This window comes from Esox lucius, chromosome 5 (genome assembly GCF_011004845.1).
Source record: "Esox lucius isolate fEsoLuc1 chromosome 5, fEsoLuc1.pri, whole genome shotgun sequence".
Taxonomy (NCBI): domain Eukaryota; kingdom Metazoa; phylum Chordata; class Actinopteri; order Esociformes; family Esocidae; genus Esox; species Esox lucius.
In genome coordinates, this window is record NC_047573.1 from 29,347,692 (window position 1) to 29,365,432 (window position 17,741).

At 38.6% G+C, this 17,741-nt stretch overlaps 1 protein-coding gene across 3 annotated transcripts in view; it reads left to right on the forward strand.

Annotated features, from left to right (window-relative positions):
• Nucleotides 1–6,247: 6,247 nt before the first annotated feature.
• The window catches only part of kansl1a (KAT8 regulatory NSL complex subunit 1a), a 37,207-nt gene continuing 25,713 nt past the window's right edge, over nucleotides 6,248–17,741 (forward strand). Inside the window, exons 1-2 of one of the 3 annotated variants that reach the window (XM_010864415.5) lie at nucleotides 6,248–6,273; nucleotides 6,907–6,977. The gene's annotated coding sequence lies outside the window, so the exon portion shown is untranslated. Of the gene's footprint in view, nucleotides 6,274–6,906; nucleotides 6,978–15,776; nucleotides 16,286–17,741 lie in introns of those variants that run through there. The other 2 variants (XM_010864416.5, XM_010864414.3) reach the window with 2 other exon arrangements.

A 17,741-nucleotide genomic window follows, 5' to 3' on the forward strand; every position in this document is an offset into this window, starting at 1 on the left:
GTCAGAAACTGAATGAGGCTGCATATACATGGGGTTGGAATGACAATGACAAGGACAGTATCTCTGGAGCAGGGTTGGAGACCCTTCAGTACATAAAATCTTTCACTTGTGTTATGTAAGTCTTGGCATAGACTTGTTAAATGCAGTTTTTGTTTGGAAAGAAATGCTAATAGTGTTATGAATTTGCAACATTGGGTACGGTAGAAATGTCAGTACATCATGAGGGGATATATTTTTGCTTGCTTAAAATCTGGCAATCTTTGTTTCATACTACTGTCTGAATATTGTCTTGATGCCTATCCCTTGATACATTAAAATATGCACACTTTGGTCCTTTAAACTTAGGGTGCAAGCTTTATATCCAGTGATACACATTGAAGAAATCATTCTGTTGATTACAAGCCTGGACTATGATTGAGGTCCCAGGCCTACATACTGTTAGAATCTGACAGCTGATGACCAGAAATTGAGAAAAAGAAACTGAACCTGACATGGAAGACTTTACATCTTGGCATTACTAAGGATGGACATTGTGAGGTTCTGTTTGTTCGGTTTGGTTTTTGCTTTTGTTTGTGAATTGTGTGTGAATCCGCCTCCGTGCTCCACCACTCCTGAACGCACCCCTCGCTCCACGGCTCATGAACGCACCCCAGTCATCAGATCCCAATCTCCCTCATTCTGAGCACCTGTGTCCCCACTTGTGTCTGGTTTATGCCCCTATTTAGTTTGGTTCAGTTCTCCCTGCCCCTTGTGAGGTGTTGTTTGTCACTCCGTCATTCATTACTGAGCCTTCTACTTTCGCTATCGCCTAGTGCTGCATTTGTATCGATTTCCCGTGTTTTGACCATTGCCTGCTCTGCTCCTCGACTCTGTCTCTAGCCCTGTGATTCTGATCCTAGCCCTTACAACTGTCCTTCGCCTTGCCCTACTGGGAGTTCGTCTCCCTATTAAACCGCCTGCTCCGCAATTGGAACCAGACTCTCCCTCTCTCCCTTTCCCCATTCATTACAATTATGATCTTTGCTGTTTATAGAGCATATTGTGCATCCTTTTTGCTTCTATGATACTGCTAGGAACAGAGTTGGGTAGGTTACTTTTCAAATGTAATCTGTTACAATTACAAGTTACCTGTACACATTTGTAATCAGTTACGTAACTTTTTGATTACTCAAACTCAGTAACGTAATCCGATTACTTTTATGTTAAGAGGCATTAGAAAACAAATAGGATTAGCCTACAACTAATTGAACACCTTTTGCAGGATCAATGTTAGAGTTTACATAGCTGGCCATAAAACAGAATTAGAATTTTACCTTATGGGTTGTGTAGGTTACAGTGCCTTTGGAAAGGATTTCTAAACCATTGCTTTCTACTTCAATATGATTGGGTTACATCTCTACATTACACGCTAAAGGTCTGTCAGATATTCAGTCATTCCAATTAATCCAGTAATACTCGATCTTCCAGAATCTGAATTTTTATTTTAGCATAACTGAAAATCTAAGGATGTGTTAGCCTATTGTGTTTTAATTGCTTCAAAATATTGTTGAAATTTAAATGGCAATTTCTCAAAAAGTGTATTGACATTATTGTATAAAAAAAACAAAGATATTCATAGCTTTTCACGCATTTACTAAATCTGCAGCAGTCTGATGTTTTGCTCCACAACCACCAACATTGTCAAAACGTTGCAGAAAGCTCAGGCACGCGAATGCACGTTCACACTCTTGAACATCCGCACATAAATACGCTTTACCCGCACAAACGTTGCCTGCGATTATTCGTGCCACCAGCGAAGGATTCAAAACGGGAATGAAAGAAATTAACTGTGATCATACACCTGCTTAATGTCAGTGTTGTCAGCAGTGAATGATAACCAATGAATGCAATTTTCTGAGATGCGATGCAAAGTAAGCAGAATCACATGGCCTACCTCTTAGCTACTTTGTCGCTATATTTAGAGAGTGTTCAGACCCCTATAGCGACTCTTTTTCAGAAAAGCGACTAGCGACAAATCTAAAGACTTTTTCTAGTGTTATTGGAGACTTTCTGAGACTCTGACGTGAAAGCACGTATCGTTCAGTGGAGATGATACATGGGCATACTGCATGTATTGTAAGGCTGATTTCTACGCCAAACTTGTAAAAAACATGACAACTCAAAAACATACTCAAAAGGCATATCCTTATAACAGTTCCGCCTATAACAAGCTGCCATTTATGGTTAAAACCAGAAAAGGAACCAGGCAAACCTAGTTCAGCCAGCCCACAATTAAAATAAATAAATGCCGTCATCCTCACTGAATTCGAACTTAGGTCTCCCTCGTAAGAGGCTCAGTCTTTAACCACTACACTGCAGCACTACACACTTACCCACTGGCTAGACACCATTAAGCATTGTATTTAACGGTCAAATGCTTCTTACTAAGTTTACTTCCACCACAAATAGCATCTATGAACTGTATGGCTTTTGCCACTGGCCGTTTTAACAGCTTATTTGCCAGTAGTAGGCTTACTAGTATCTACTAACGTCCTAGGAATAGTCATAAGAATTGAGCAATTGCTAGCGAGACTGAAGATGTACTTTTCCATGCTAGAAACAGTCACAATATAACCGTATTCCAACCGTGAAGCATGGAGGTGGAAACATAATTCTTTGGGGATGCTTTTCTGCAAAGGGGTCAGGACGACTGTGCTGTATTGAGGGCAGGATGGATGGGGCCATGTATCGCGAGATCTTGGCCAACAACCTCCTTCCCCAGTAAGAGCATTATAGATGGGTTGTGGCTGGATCTTCCAGCATGACAACGACCCGAAACAAACCTGGTCAAGAACTACAGGAAACGTATGATCTCTGTAATTGCAAACAAAGGTTTCTGTACAAAATATTAAGTTCTGCTTTTCTGATGTATCAGATACTTATGTCATGCAATAAAATGCAAATGAATTACTTAAAAATCATACAATGTGATTTTCTGGATTTTTGTTTTAGATTCCGTCACTCACAGTTGAAGAGTACCTATGATAAAAATTACAGACTTCTACATGCTTTGTAAGTGGGAAAACCTGCAAAATCGGCATTTCTCAAATATTTCTTCTCCCCACGGTACACTTCAACTGTGAGTGATGGAATCTAAAACAAAAATCCAGAAAATCACATTGTATGATTTTTAAGTAATTCATTTGTTTGATTTTTAAGTAATGAATCCTTTTCTTTATCTTCGTCTGTGTATTGTCTATTTGCTCTCCTCAGATGTTGTTTGTTTTGTACCTGATGTAAAGCATCTTTGGATCCCAGAAAAGTGCTATATAAGTTCAGTGTATTATTTTTGTTATTATTAAAACTAGACAAATAGCATACAACTGGATCTTCAATAAAATGTCTGTCTCCACCACTGGGGGTTGCTAACGCAACTCAATGAATGTTGGGATACCCGTGGACTCTGTGGTGGATTGTGATTTTGTTATTGCATTCACCTGTGCCTCATTGGGTTTGAGCTAAAATGTCTGATCTCTGCTTAGTCTTGAGTTTTCATGTCATGGTTGTATGCCATCTTGTTTGTTTCTAAGAAGGGAAAGTAAAATATCTCCTTTCTGATTTTGGAAAGTGACTGTGCTTCAATTCCGCTCTTGGGTCTCTGTACAGACACCATCACAAACACAGAATATTAAACTGTAAAAGCTTTATCTGACAGAACCCAAGTCTGGTAAAACCATATAAAATAGTTTGGTTTACAGTTTTTTTAAATGTTGTATTGGCAACCCAAAGGTAAATAAGCAAGCTAACCACAAAGCTAACTGTCAAACAGCTGACAACATTATCAAAGCAATGATGGTGCATATAAATGTACGAGAAGGCAATTATACCACTGGCCTTATGTTTGGATTAAAACGTATGAACTAATGTTTTCAAGACTTAACGCCTCGGTCAGACCCACAGCATCATTGCATCACGGAAACAAATTCTTACATAGCCACACTACTATCTTTTTCATAATCTTTCACAGTAAGCAGCGGACTGTGATGCAGGAAAAAATAATTTTGCAGACTTGTTGAGACCCTGTTTGTATGACACATCTGCCGACAGCTGGAGACAACAAAAAGAAAAACGTGTTGGCAACAAAAAGAAAAACGTGTTGGCAACAAGTGTCTGCAGTTGTAGGCATGCCAGATAAATTAGTTTGGGACATGTTGGGGAAATTATCTTGGAGCTAGTATGTAAGTAGCTGCTAGCTTGCTTGCACCCTGAGGTTCAGGAAGGAGTTTGTTCTGGCTTTCTAACATAGCAAATGATGTGTGTGCAAACATGTTTGTGATACAAAAAACCTGGTTATTGTTTTACTACAACCCTGTTTCCAAAAAAGTTGCAATGCTGCAAATAAAAACAGAATGCAATGATGTCCAAATCATTTTTCCCTATATTTAATTGAAAATATCATTTCAATGTTGCAAACTGAGATGTTTTTGTTTTGTTGGAAAAACACCATTTTGAATTTGATGCTAGCAAAATGTTTCAAAAAAGTTGTGATAGAGGCATGTTAACCACTGTGTTGCATCACCTTCTTTTATCAATACTCTGTGTTTGAGAACTGAGGAGACCAATGATGTAACTTTGAAAGTGAAGTGTTTTACCATTCTTGCTTGATATTTGAATGGGAAAACATTACTCCAGGCACCTCGCTGTCTGAAAAACGCCTCCTTGATTGGTAGGACTTCGTCTCCTTGTGGAAAATGTGTACAGTCTCTCACAGAAGTGAGTACACCCCTCACATTTTGACAAATATTTGATTATATCTTTTCATGTGACAACACTGAAGAAATGACACTTTGCTACAATGTAAAGTAGTGAGTGTACAGCTTGTATAACAGTGTACATTTGCTGTCCCCACAAAATAACACAACACACAGCCATGAATGTCTAAACTGCTGGCAACAAAAGTCAGTACACCCCTAAGTGAAAATGTCCAAATTGGGCCCAATTAGCCGTTTTCCCTCCCCGGTGTCATGTGTCACGTTAGTGTTACAAGGTCTCAGGTGTGAATGGGGAGCAGGTGTGTTACATTTGGTGTCATCGCTCTCACACTCCCTCATACTGGTCACTGGAAGTTCAACATGGCACCTCATGGCAAAGAACTCTCTGAGGATCTGAAAATAATTATTGGTGCTCTACATAAAGACGGCCTAGGCTATAAGAAGATTGCCAAGACCCTGAAACTGAGCTGCAGCACGGTGGCCAAGACCATACAGTGGTTTAACAGGACAGGTTCCACTCAGAAATGGCCTCACCATGGTTGACCAAAGAAGTTGAGTGCACGTGCTCAGCGTCATATCCAGAGGTTGTCTTTGGGAAATAGACGTATGACTGCTGCCAGCATTGGTGCAGAGGTTGAAGGGGTGGGGGGTCAGCCTGTTAGTGCTCAGACCATACCTGCACACTGCATCAAATTGGGGCTGCATGAGTGCTGCCGGTACTGGGGAGCTACAGTTCATTGAGGGAACCATGAATGCCAACATGTACTGTGACATACTGAAGCAGAGCATGAACCCCTCCCTTCGGAGACTGGGCCGCAGTGCAGTATTCCAACATTGTAGCAAAGTGTCATTTCTTCAGTGTTGTCACATGAAAAGTTATTATCAAATATTTACAAAAATGTGTCAAAGTTGAAGACAGTTGCCAGCTGACATGGGAATGTCAATGCATGGACAAAACCTGTAATTTGGTCTGGTTGAATTTGCTAGGTTCCCTTATTTTGCAGACCGAGTTTGTGAGGCAGAGTAATTGTTTTTGTTGTCTTAGTGTTCCACCCATCTTTATGTCAGTCATGCTTTCTGATCAGGCCTCAATACTGAAACTGTTGAATTTTGGACCTGCACTCTCTTTGTGTAGTTGTTATCATTGATGTGTGTGGCTAGAAGAATTCGAGGCTGTACTGTCGTATTAATTTATGTTTTAGTACAAATAAATTGAAAAGGAAATAGTGATAGAATTCAATTGACACCACCTCGAAATGGATTTCATGTCAAATTGACCTGAATAGTTTACGAATTCTATGCGTAGCTTTGAAAAGGCATTTTTGTTCGTTAAGATGAAAGTTTCTTTCTTTTAACTTTCACAATTTCCGGTGTACGACTGTAAACAAAAAATGACATGTTGGTAAGCCAATAGAGCAACGTATTTTCAAGGCACTGGCCAATCAATAAGGTGGTAGGCGGGTTGTTATCAACTATTATCTGCGCTTGAGCGGTTGGTTACTACTGCACATACAGTACTCAGGTGAGCATAATTTTTTTTAAATTCTAAAAATCTGTTTAGTCGAATAATTGAAATAATCAGAAACGCATTTAGTACATATGTATCTATTGACATATGTGTATTTTTGTTTTGCTCTCCAACAATGCAATAAACGGCATTGCCTTCATTGGTTAGAAACGTTAGCTAACGAATACTTATCTAGCTAGTCACTGAAGCTAGATTGCCAGATACTTTTTCACACCGCTTCTAAAAGCTATCAAAACCTTTATTAAAAGAGATTTATTTGACTCCCAACCATTTAAAGGGGTATCTGTTGCTGTGACATCATACCTAAGATTGCATTGACATGCGTTTGCTGAACGTGTTAGCATAGCTTGCTTTGCTACTGTTGCTAGAAAACATCACTAGTGCTAGCAATTTTAAGGATACATTGTACTCCAAAATAAACCTTTACAAAGTGTTTCATTTCAAATGTTAAATGTGGTATTCTATTGCAAAGTCCAGATCCAGTGTAATGTTTTATAAAAGTGGCTATTCCACAAACCAAAGTTAAATAAGAAATCAAGCTTTCACAGTTGGGGTTGAAGCGTGAATCTGGACAACGGCTAATGTTTTCTTTATTTTGCCATTTTTTATGAACACACGTCTTGTTAGGTGGATTCTTGCTGTGCATTTTGGAGATTTGGATGAAGTAAGCTGTTATTGACATGGATCATACATTACAGGTGAGATTGGTTTACGGGTAACTACATAGTAGTATAACTATTGATGTAATGGGGTAATTAACTTAGATTAAACGGGCCAAGCGTATTAATACATTTTATAAAAAATGTTAGGGTACGTGGGATAATTTGATCGGTTGACAGTTATATAAAATTGTTGCAATAATTTACACTAATTTTCGTCATATTTAACATTCTTGGTGTGCACTGCCTTTTACTGTGCTCGTTTTCCTTAGTGTATCTCACCTGCAGGGTGTTGTTGAGTGGTTGGCTACGCTTTCTTATCAGACAAAACACTGCAACAGTAATGTATTGATAGCGACATATAGTCCGTTGAAAATTAATATGTATATATAATTATTTATATCAATTTATATATAACTGTCATCAGAAGCATCTGACCCTTTCAGCACAATATTATATTTAATAAACATTTAGTTGCTTAGTGATATTAGTCCCACTTTAGGCCATAATTTCTTCACAGAACAAGGAAAAGGGAAGATTAACAAATATGCTATTTATGTTGCACCTCTGTCACTCGTTCACGTTGTGGCCATGGTCTCTAATGTTCTACAGATTCCGCTTCTATATTGATGAACAGAAGTGAATGGGGCTAATGACTTTACAGGGGCTAAACGACAACATGGCCAAAGTAGGCTAATATTTAGTAGAAGACAATGATGCAATCATAACAATTTTATCCAAATATTCTGAGTAGTGCATTCCAGACACAGTAATCCATACGTCTGAAAAGTGTATAAGGCTGTGATAATCTTGAGTAAAAATTTGTTGGCCATGTATTCTGTTATAATTTTAGATAAGGCTTGCAACTCATAATAAATCCTAATTAACTTTAGAAAATTAACTACATATCTGAATTACAAATGTAACTGGTTGCACTGGTGCTTCAACAACAACAAAAGTATCATGCTCTAGAATGAAATACAACAACGCAACCCAGACAACTATTTCTCCAGATATTCAGAGTTATGTGCTATAGTGTCTGATGTTGAGTGCATGCCAAAAAGTGGTATTTGGCTCGGTGAGAGAATTTTTTTTGAAAATGAAAAACAAAACAATTCTCATGTACTCAAGTATTGCATTGCTATAACACTGATATTTGAGCTTAAAGCTGCAGTATGTAAATGTTTTGCATTAACACATCGCTGTTCTATTAATCTGGATTATGGTTGAATTCCTACCATATCAGATGGTCCCAGGCCCACATCTGAAAAACCTCTGTAAACGGTGTACTGCTCCTAAGGAAAAAGTGGTTGGCTCTCCCAGTGGCAGGAAATGTTATCCTGCTCACAGGAAGTGATGCGTTTGACATATCAAACAGAGCTGAGGCTGGACAAAATAAGGAAGTGGCTATTCTCTTTGTGGATCAAGCAGCGAGAGACGCTAACCAATTTTATGAAAGAAATTTAGAATGTTATGGTACCTAAGAAAATACAGTTTAGATCAAAATAATGCAAGTCTAGAGGCGGACAGACACCATTGAGTGAACATTGGTGCAGTTGCCTGTCCATGATGGATGGAACTCATGGAGCAAAATGCATTACATTTCAACACTGATGTGGCAATTCTTCTTGATGTGGCTAGCTATACAGACAGAGCAGACATGGCTATAGTTACTGACTGTACATCTATCCAATAGACATTGTCCTTGTTGGCAAGCTGACATTATTAGAAGCTGGTAGTAGTAGCAGCAAAACTTGTGAACAATGTTAACTGCCTAGAATAACCTCATACTGTTTTTAGTAATTGGCTATAACTAATTACCTGTCAAAAATGATTGGCCAATTTGGTTAACTAGCTAAGTTTCCGTGGATAAAGAGGCGAGCTGCCGAATGTACATGCTGTTTTCTTAGTTTTCTAGCCCAGCTAGTAGTACTGTAATCAAAATAAATGACCAAGGTAACTTTAGACTAGTAGCTAGTTATTCTCACGTTTCTGTAATTATGCTACATCAGATACATTTTGTTTAATTAATTTTAGAATAGAATTTAAATATTTGTATGTCAACTCACGTAGTCGGATGAAGATATATATTTTTTGATGAGCTGAATAAAGTGCATAGATAACGAGTGGGGCTTTAAGAGTGAACTGACTTTTCACCAGCAACAGCTGAGATTTCTGGGAACATGAGGCGGAAATAATTCGTGTTTTGAAAGTTACGTCCTTCAGCTTTAAATGCATCATGTTTCATTAAATCCTTGTTTAGATGTCTCTAGAACTTGATTGTAGTCCACCTCTGGCAAATTATATTGATTGCACACAATTTAGAAAGGCACATACCTGAAGTCCAAGGAACTCTTGATACACCTCAGACTTGTCCAATCAGATCTGGGGATGGTTATAAAACAATTGCAATGGCATTGAAAGTTTCCAGGAGCACTGTGTGCACCATCATTTCAAATGCATACATATTCAATACTTTGTAGAAGTGCCTTTGGCAGCGATCACAAGTTTGAATTTTCTTGCGTATGCCTCTACTAGCTTTGTACACTTGAATTTGGGCCAGTTTCTCCCCTTTACCATTCCAAATCCTCTCAAGCTCTGACAAATTGCATAGCTAGTGTCTATGAAATGCAATCTTCAGGCCCCCCACAGATGTTCAATTGGGTTCAATTCTAGGCTTTGGATGGGGCACTCAATAACATATAGAGACTGAAATGCTTGATTGATGAAGTGCTACAGAGATGGTTGTCCTTTTGGCAGGTTCTCACATTTCTGCAGAGAAATTGATGCTCTGTTAGTGGCCATTGGGATCTTGGTCACCCCCCTAACTTTTCCCATCTTGCCTGGTTTGCTTAGATGGATGGACAGAGTCTGCAGGGGTTTTCCTCGCTCAAAATTAGGCAAATTAGGTACATCACCCCGTGCTCTATCGGACACCCCTCTGATATACTTTATATAATATCTGGCTACACACTTGAGAAAATACTATTATAGTGTTAAATCGGCCCTGGTGTCCATGTTCACTTGTGCAGCTAAAGCATACCTTAATGTCCTTGCTAATAGCAACCAAAATACAAGATATATATCTATCTATCTCTCTTTACATATCTGTTCTTTACATATTAACATGTTCCTTTTTGTCAGACCGCATAAGTGGAGCCGGCCAAACAGAGTGAATGTCTCTTAGTGAGTGACTACCCCTTGTAAAATGGCGTAGTGGTTAGAGACGCGGTCTACCAAACAACAGGTCTTGTGTTCGAATCTCTTCACAATTAAAACACTATGCATTAGGATTTGTTCCAGATAGACAAAAACTTTGCTGGATACAACCTTAAGTAGCTATGTTATAGTAAGCCTAAAATAAAACTGTTTACAGTTATATTGGGACTATTTCTGGATTTTCAAAGTACGCATCCTTGCATGCTTTTTAGGGTAATATAGGCTAGATCACAAGAGAGTAGGGATTTCCACGATTCTCTCGTCTTTTCACTTGATGGGTTTTTCAGTTATCGTCACCTATGTTGATAGTTATTTTATCAGTGTCATTCACAAATTAAAGAAAAACGAACATTGTTGTGCCGTAAAATGGAATAGCTTTGGCAGTGTAAAGTTCACCTCCAGTTTCGCTAGAAATTTCTCAATTCTTATGACTATTCCTATTAGAAAAGTAGATACTTGTAAGCCTATTACTGGCTAATAAGCTGTTAAAATGGCCAGTGGCAAAAGCCATACAGTTCATAGATGCTATTTCTGGTATCTAGTGCAGTATTCAAACTTGGTGTTCTGTTAATGTATGACAAAATGATCTAATGTCCAGACGCAATACTGACAGTCAGCTAACATATAGCAATGTTAAATGCCTAGAATATATTAATAAAAGAATGAGACATAGATAAATTGCAAGGTTTTTATTTTTCATTTTTCCCCCTCGAAGGTTTCAGTTAGTTTTTCAATTGAATGGTTCACATTAAAAGTGGAAAAAGTTCAGACATGATTTTTCTTTGTCTCATTCTTTTACATCACAAAAACCTGGCATTTTAACAAGGGTGTGTAGACTTTTTATATCCACTGTATGTAGTTTTTTTTCCCCTGATGTTTTTTTTCGTTCTACACTGCCTGTCGATGACTAGTAGACATTTTATATATATGAGATTTAAATGCATCCAACCTATAGATTCTGTTTGCCTGTTTTACAAAGCCCACAATTACATTGGGTCCACAATGCTTCTAGCATACAGAGCATATTATTCACTCTTCATTATGTTAGGGCCATCTGAAAACATTTAGCAATTGAGTGTCAAAAGCACTTGTTCTATGTTTATTAGAGGATCTAGGAATCACATAAAAAATATGAAATCACTCATCAGCTTTATAATTAGTCAATATTATTGTCTATTTTCATTGTTATATGTTCCTTAATTTGACTTGCATAAAGAAATGCAATAGAGCTGTATATATAACAGCCTTGTCGCATTGTTGTTTTCTTCATCCTCGCCTTGACGCCACATCTGCCTCTCTTGACTCCCTTTCAGCTGTTCTTGGCTTTGCTGCTTGTGCTGATCCAGCATCTTCACGTTAATATATTTATATTGTTGGTGACTTAAATATGTTAATTGTATATTTTTTACACTGCATCTTGCACATATACTGTTTTTGGTGACAGTACATCCCCTAATCTGATCATCTTTTCACTTATCTATGTTTGTTTTGGGAACCCTCAAAGAAATCTGTAATTCTAGGCTTCTAGAAGTCATCTGAAACATTAAAGAATGTTAGCGAATTGGATGTAGTTTAGGGGTTAAAAAAATTCTAGGATCCACTTGTATTTCTGACGTTACTCATCCCCGCGATGTCGGGACCGGTATGGTCCTGTATGCAAGGTTGCCTGATTTTATTGAGGATAAACAGCCAAATGTCCCGCAGACTATCTATATTACCCTATTTGTAAATCCATTAAAAAATTATAAAAAAATGCCTCAATTGTGGGGTCCTCATATGGCAACACTACAAATATGGAACATTTCTTCCTACTGTCACATTCACTGCAGTATTTCGCTGGTAATTTATGTATGTGTGGAAAATCATGTTTTACCATGCTGAAACAGAGGCAGTGTGAGATTTGGGAAGGCTGTTGCCTTTGAGTTTTTAATACAGGATAAACCCTGGTCTTGGTGGTTGTAAACTTCTTCCTTTTTACAATAATGGAGCCCACTGGGAACTCTCAATGCAAATGTGTATATATATATTTTTTTTTTTTACAACCTTCCTCAGATTTATGCATCAACAATGTTCTACCCAGGAGATCTACAGAGTTCCTTAGACTAAATGGGCTTGTTTTTTGCTCTGACATACTCTGTGAAATATGGAATCTTACATAGACAACATGCCTTTTTAAATCATCCAATCAATTGAATTTACCACAGGTGGACTCCAATCAAGTTCTAGAAACATCTCAAGGATGATCAAAGGACACAGTTAGGGCCCTATAATTTCCGTGTTGTGCCAGTTGTGGACAAAATGGAAATTTAATGTATATTATACACTCACCTAAAGGATTATTAGGAACACCTGTTCAATTTCTCATGAATGCAATTATCTAATCAACCAATCACATGGCAGTTGCTTCAATGCATTTAGGGGTGTGGTCCTGGTCAAGACAATCTCCTGAACTCCAAACTGAATGTCAGAATGGGAAAGAAAGGTGATTGAATCAATTTTGAGCGTGGCATGGTTGTTGGTGCCAGATGGGCCGGTCTGAGTATTTCACAATCTGCTCAATTACTGGGATTTTCACACACAACCATTTCTAGGGTTTACAAAGAATGGTGTGAAAAGGGAAAAACATCCAGTATGCGGCAGTCCTGTGGGCGAAAATGCCTTGTTGATGCTAGAGGTCAGAGGAGAATGACCGACTGATTCAAGCTGATAGAAGAGCAACTTTGACTGAAAGAACCACTCGTTACAACCGAGGTATGCAGCAAAGCATTTGTGAAGCCACAACACTCCCAACCTTGAGGCGGATGGGCTACAACAGCAGAAGACCCCACCAGGTACCACTCATCTCCACAACAAATAGGATAAAGAGGCTAAAATTTGCACGAGCTCACCAAAATTGGACAGTTGAAGACTGGAAGAATGTTGCCTGGTCTGATGAGTCTCGATTTCTGTTGAGACATTCAGATGGTAGAGTCAGAATTTGGCGTAAACAGAATGAGAACATGGATCCATCATGCCTTGTAACCACTGTGCAGGCTGGTGGTGGTGGTGGTGGTGTAATGGTGTGGGGGATGTTTTCTTGGCACACTTTAGGCCCCTTAGTGCCAATTGGGCATTGTTTAAGTGCCACGGCCTACCTGAGCATTGTTTCTGACCATGTCCATCCCTTTATGACCACCATGTACCCATCCTCTGATGGCTACTTCCAGTAGGATAATGCACCATGTCACCAAGCTTGAATCATTTCAAATTGGTTTCTTGAACATGACAATGAGTTCACTGTACTGAAATGGCCCCCACAGTCACCAGATCTCAACCCAATAGAGCATCTTTGGGATGAAGTGGAACGGGAGCTTCGTGCCCTGGATGTGCATCCCACAAATCTCCATCAACTGCAAGATGCTATCCTATCAATATGGGCCAACATTTCTAAAGAATGTTTTCAGCACCTTGTTGAATCAATGCCACGTAGAATTAAGGCAGTTCTGAAGGCGAAAGGGGGTCAAACATAGTATTAGTATGGTGTTCCTAATAATCCTTTAGGTGAGTGTATATGAAAAGTATATTTTATAGAAAATACATTTCTAATGTAGTCTTGTAATATCTATAACTTATCAACCAATTATAGATAGTACTCTAAATGTGCAGCGAATCTCGAAGAACATTTAACTCTGCCTGCAGTAAATGTTGTTTCTTAGCCTATAGCTACGATCACACCTACAGTGTTAATGTGTGTAGACCAGAAGTTATTTTATTTGTAGTGAAATAATGCACTTGCTTTGCAATATTGCTTTAAAGAGTGTTTTTGTGTTTTGCGTGAGTTGTATTTATTGTTACATGTGCAAATAGCTTTGCAGAATTAGCACCAGTGGGTGAAAGTAACTTCTGTCGCACATGTTCCTAGATGGTGCATGCACAAAAGTTTGAGGATCGATGCTGTAGGCAGGATCCAGGCATATTGCTCCGTGGTTGTCTGGCAATATCACATGGATCTCTGCGGAAATTGTCACTCCCTGCATAACATTACTGTTTTGAAAAATGTCAAAGCGTCCTTCCGTCATATCTACATTAATGGCTTGTTTAAGTTCATGGTTTCATTGCAGTGTGAGCAGAGGCTGATATTCCATACAAAAAAATGCTGACGAAATACCAGCACAGGAACGTGCTGTCAGAAACCGAGATACCACTGAAACAAGTCTACCTGCCTAGTGGTGATGTGCTGGTGACTTAGATCTGCCGTACATATGGGTTTGGGTCAAGAAATATCCTTTCGATAAAGGGCGCGTGGGTTGCTGGCATGTTCAATGACATTGCTAGGCCTCACAAAGTAATTTTCATTGCAGAATACCAGCCTGTGCCTCTGTTGGGCAAACATTGTGAAGCACTTGATCTAAACAACGTTATGCAAACTCTGTGTTTCGGTTGTATTTTTTTATTTGCTGATTTAGGCTGCAGGTTTCAAAATGTCACACTCCATATAGTCTAATGGGTGCATCTTATTTTGAATTATGGGCCTATGTGGTAAAACAAAAAACTGCTGACTCGCGCACCACAGCACTATGGTGTAAATAAAGGGTCTGAAAACATATGTACATTTCTGATATCTGGAGGTTTTTTCTCTGAAATTGGCAATAATTTCTAAATATGTTTTCGCTTGTCATTATGGCACAAATAATGGCAAAAAAAATATCATGATTATGAAGTCAGTCTGTAACATAAAATGCAGAGAATGGGAAGGGGTCATTTGAATGTGAAGGGGATTACTTTAAAACAATCAACAGATTTACTGCTGCTACGATTATACTTGGTAGTCGTCTTTGTAAAATACATATTTTGGATGCAGTAATTTTTAACCACAATGATAATGGTTGACACAAGCTGTAGTAAAAGCAAGCCATAGAGCAATTTTACTTGTAAGCTGCATAAGTAGAGAATTCCTATTACCCTAAAGAAATATTATAATCAGTAAGTAGTTTAAAAACCTCTCATTAGCAACACACAGGTTTTTGTTATTACTTATGCTCTGAGAGCTACTCCCTGTTCTGCCACGCAAATGGCATGAGATTGCTGAGAATTCTAGAATATTATCATAAAATACACATTTTGAGTAATTGCATTTGTGATATTAAGATCGAGGCATTATATATTAACAAACAAGTGCCATTTATAAATGTATGTAAAAATATACTACTGTTAATTCTCCAAATGTTATCTTTGGACGAGTTTTATACTGTAAAACAATGTGTGGAACCCCCTGCAGTACCCTAGTGGAACACCAGGTGTCTGCGGACCACAGGTTCAAAACCACTTGTACATAGAACTAGGTCATATAGTCCATTGTCTTGTTACAAATTATTAAATCTAAATGTAATACAGTTGCTTTCATTCTATGTAATTACTTTAGCAATGCAGATATTATATAAATAAATCAAGTCTATTTTGTATTCAATGTCATATGTGGCATTTGCTCTTTTGTTCTAATCTTTATTGATGGCCCACTTTGATATAAAACAGCTTAAAAAGCTCCCTCTAGTGAGACTGTTGGGCATTTCGTCTCTTATGTGTCCTTCACTCTAGCGGCGAGCATGAGAAATGTCTCCCGCCTACCAGAAATTCACACACCACCACCGCCACTTCTAGCTGTTTGTCAGACTCAAATCCGAGGGAGAGCAGCAAGCCGCCATTTTCTGAGCGTCTCTCCCTAAAACGAGAAAAAAGGCTCTTCTCAAATATTAGAAAAACTGGCCTTCTCAAACACCTTGTTCAATGAGGAACGGAGTTTGCGACAAAGGACTGTTGTAAACATAATTAACAGTAGACCTAATTTGGACCAGAAAGGACATTTTTTGCACTTACTCGCTATTGCTTATAGCGAGGCGAGCTAGCCAGCTAGCGCGTTAGCTGGCAAGAAAGCGAAGGTGTAGCTAGTTGATTCGCCCGTTGCTTGATTCCGGAACGAATCTGGGGCTCTTAAAAGGGGGGATTGAATAAAACGGATTGCACCTTTAGAAAGGGGAATGGCTGATTAATCGATTGAAATCGTGTTTTTTGTGGTATCAGTATACATTTTCCTTAAAAAACTGCGGGGGATTGTTGCCGAAATTCTCTCGGATAGTGCGCCTCGTCACGTGGTAGGTTCCTCCTTTTTCTTTGTTAGCCAGCTAGCAAGACTGGTTTGTCTCTACTCCGACTAACTTGTCTCGTTTAGCTTTTGACACAACTACATATTACATATTTCATGTAGACCAACGTATAAATAAAAGGACCTCACACATTTAGTAAAACGTTTGTTTTGTGGTGTATTTAACAACAAATGACAGCCCCGGAATAATGTCTAGTAAATATACTGTTTAATTTTTATTCCAAATGTATTACGTTTCGCTGTTCATTTTTTAAATGCTTATGTTGACATTTGTACATATTGTTTGCAGTACAGTATAGGCTGTATATGTTTTGGCCTTATTTATTTAACTTTAACTTAGCCAACATTTGCTATTTAGCTGAACAGTTTACGCAACGTTAATAACCGCCCTTACAACTAGAGACCAGCGTTTAAATGACTTTGATAGCAATGTTGACCGGCTCAGTTGTTAAACTGCATTACAGTGTTATCAATAACTGTTCACTGTTAATCGGCGTTTAGTCTGCTGGCAAGCTAACGAGATTGTGTAGGTTAAAAAATATGCGGTTTGGTCGTTGCACGTCGTCGAGCATGCCAACGTTGTGGTTACTTGCATCCGCAGCTTAAGCTGTGTATTCTATTTTGCACGGTCTGTACTGTACTAGCTGGTTAGTTTGTCTGTGGGGTTCTTTAAACTCGTAGCTGGCTAAGCTAACGGTAGATGACTGATTCCATAGTTAGTTATTTTAAATGGATCTTGTGCTAGCTCGTAAAATGCTGTATTTATAAAAATACATATATATTTTTTGGGCTGAAGAACCAAGGGCAGGAACCAAAGCCTCGCCGTAAAGACAAAAGCACACGTAAACATTTCTAGGGGCATTGACCATTATGCGATATACTGTGTGTATATATACACACACATGACGTTAGACTATTGCAAACACAGTAGGCAGTGCATAATGTTTTGATTAAAATCATTAGTTTAACATTTAAACGTTACGGTTTTGACAGGAACAAGTTTAGTGTATTTGCCAGAGCGGAATGGGCGGTTTTATGTGGATGAATTGCATTGCATAATCTCCCTCGGAAATACCAACATGGCGTTTGTGCGCGCTGACTAGAAACTGCGGTGGAATACTGAGCCCCCCATTCATCTCGCCTGACAGGTGATACAGGGAGAAGCAGAATGCCTTTTATATTTGAGGATTCCATCTATTCAATGTCTCATTGAATTTTGCTCAGATTTAGCTTCCCGGAATGATATACCAATCTAACGATAAACTGCTCCCTTGGTAAAAAGCTGCATTACACCTTGCACATTGATTCCCCCAATAGCAAAGCTGTTCAGTGTGAACATTATTCTTATCAAGTAGCCTTAATATGATTTGGGAAGTGTGGATACTTAGGTCTGAGAATTTCACTCAGGAAGTCGGGATGACATCATGGTCTTTTGGCTGTCACTA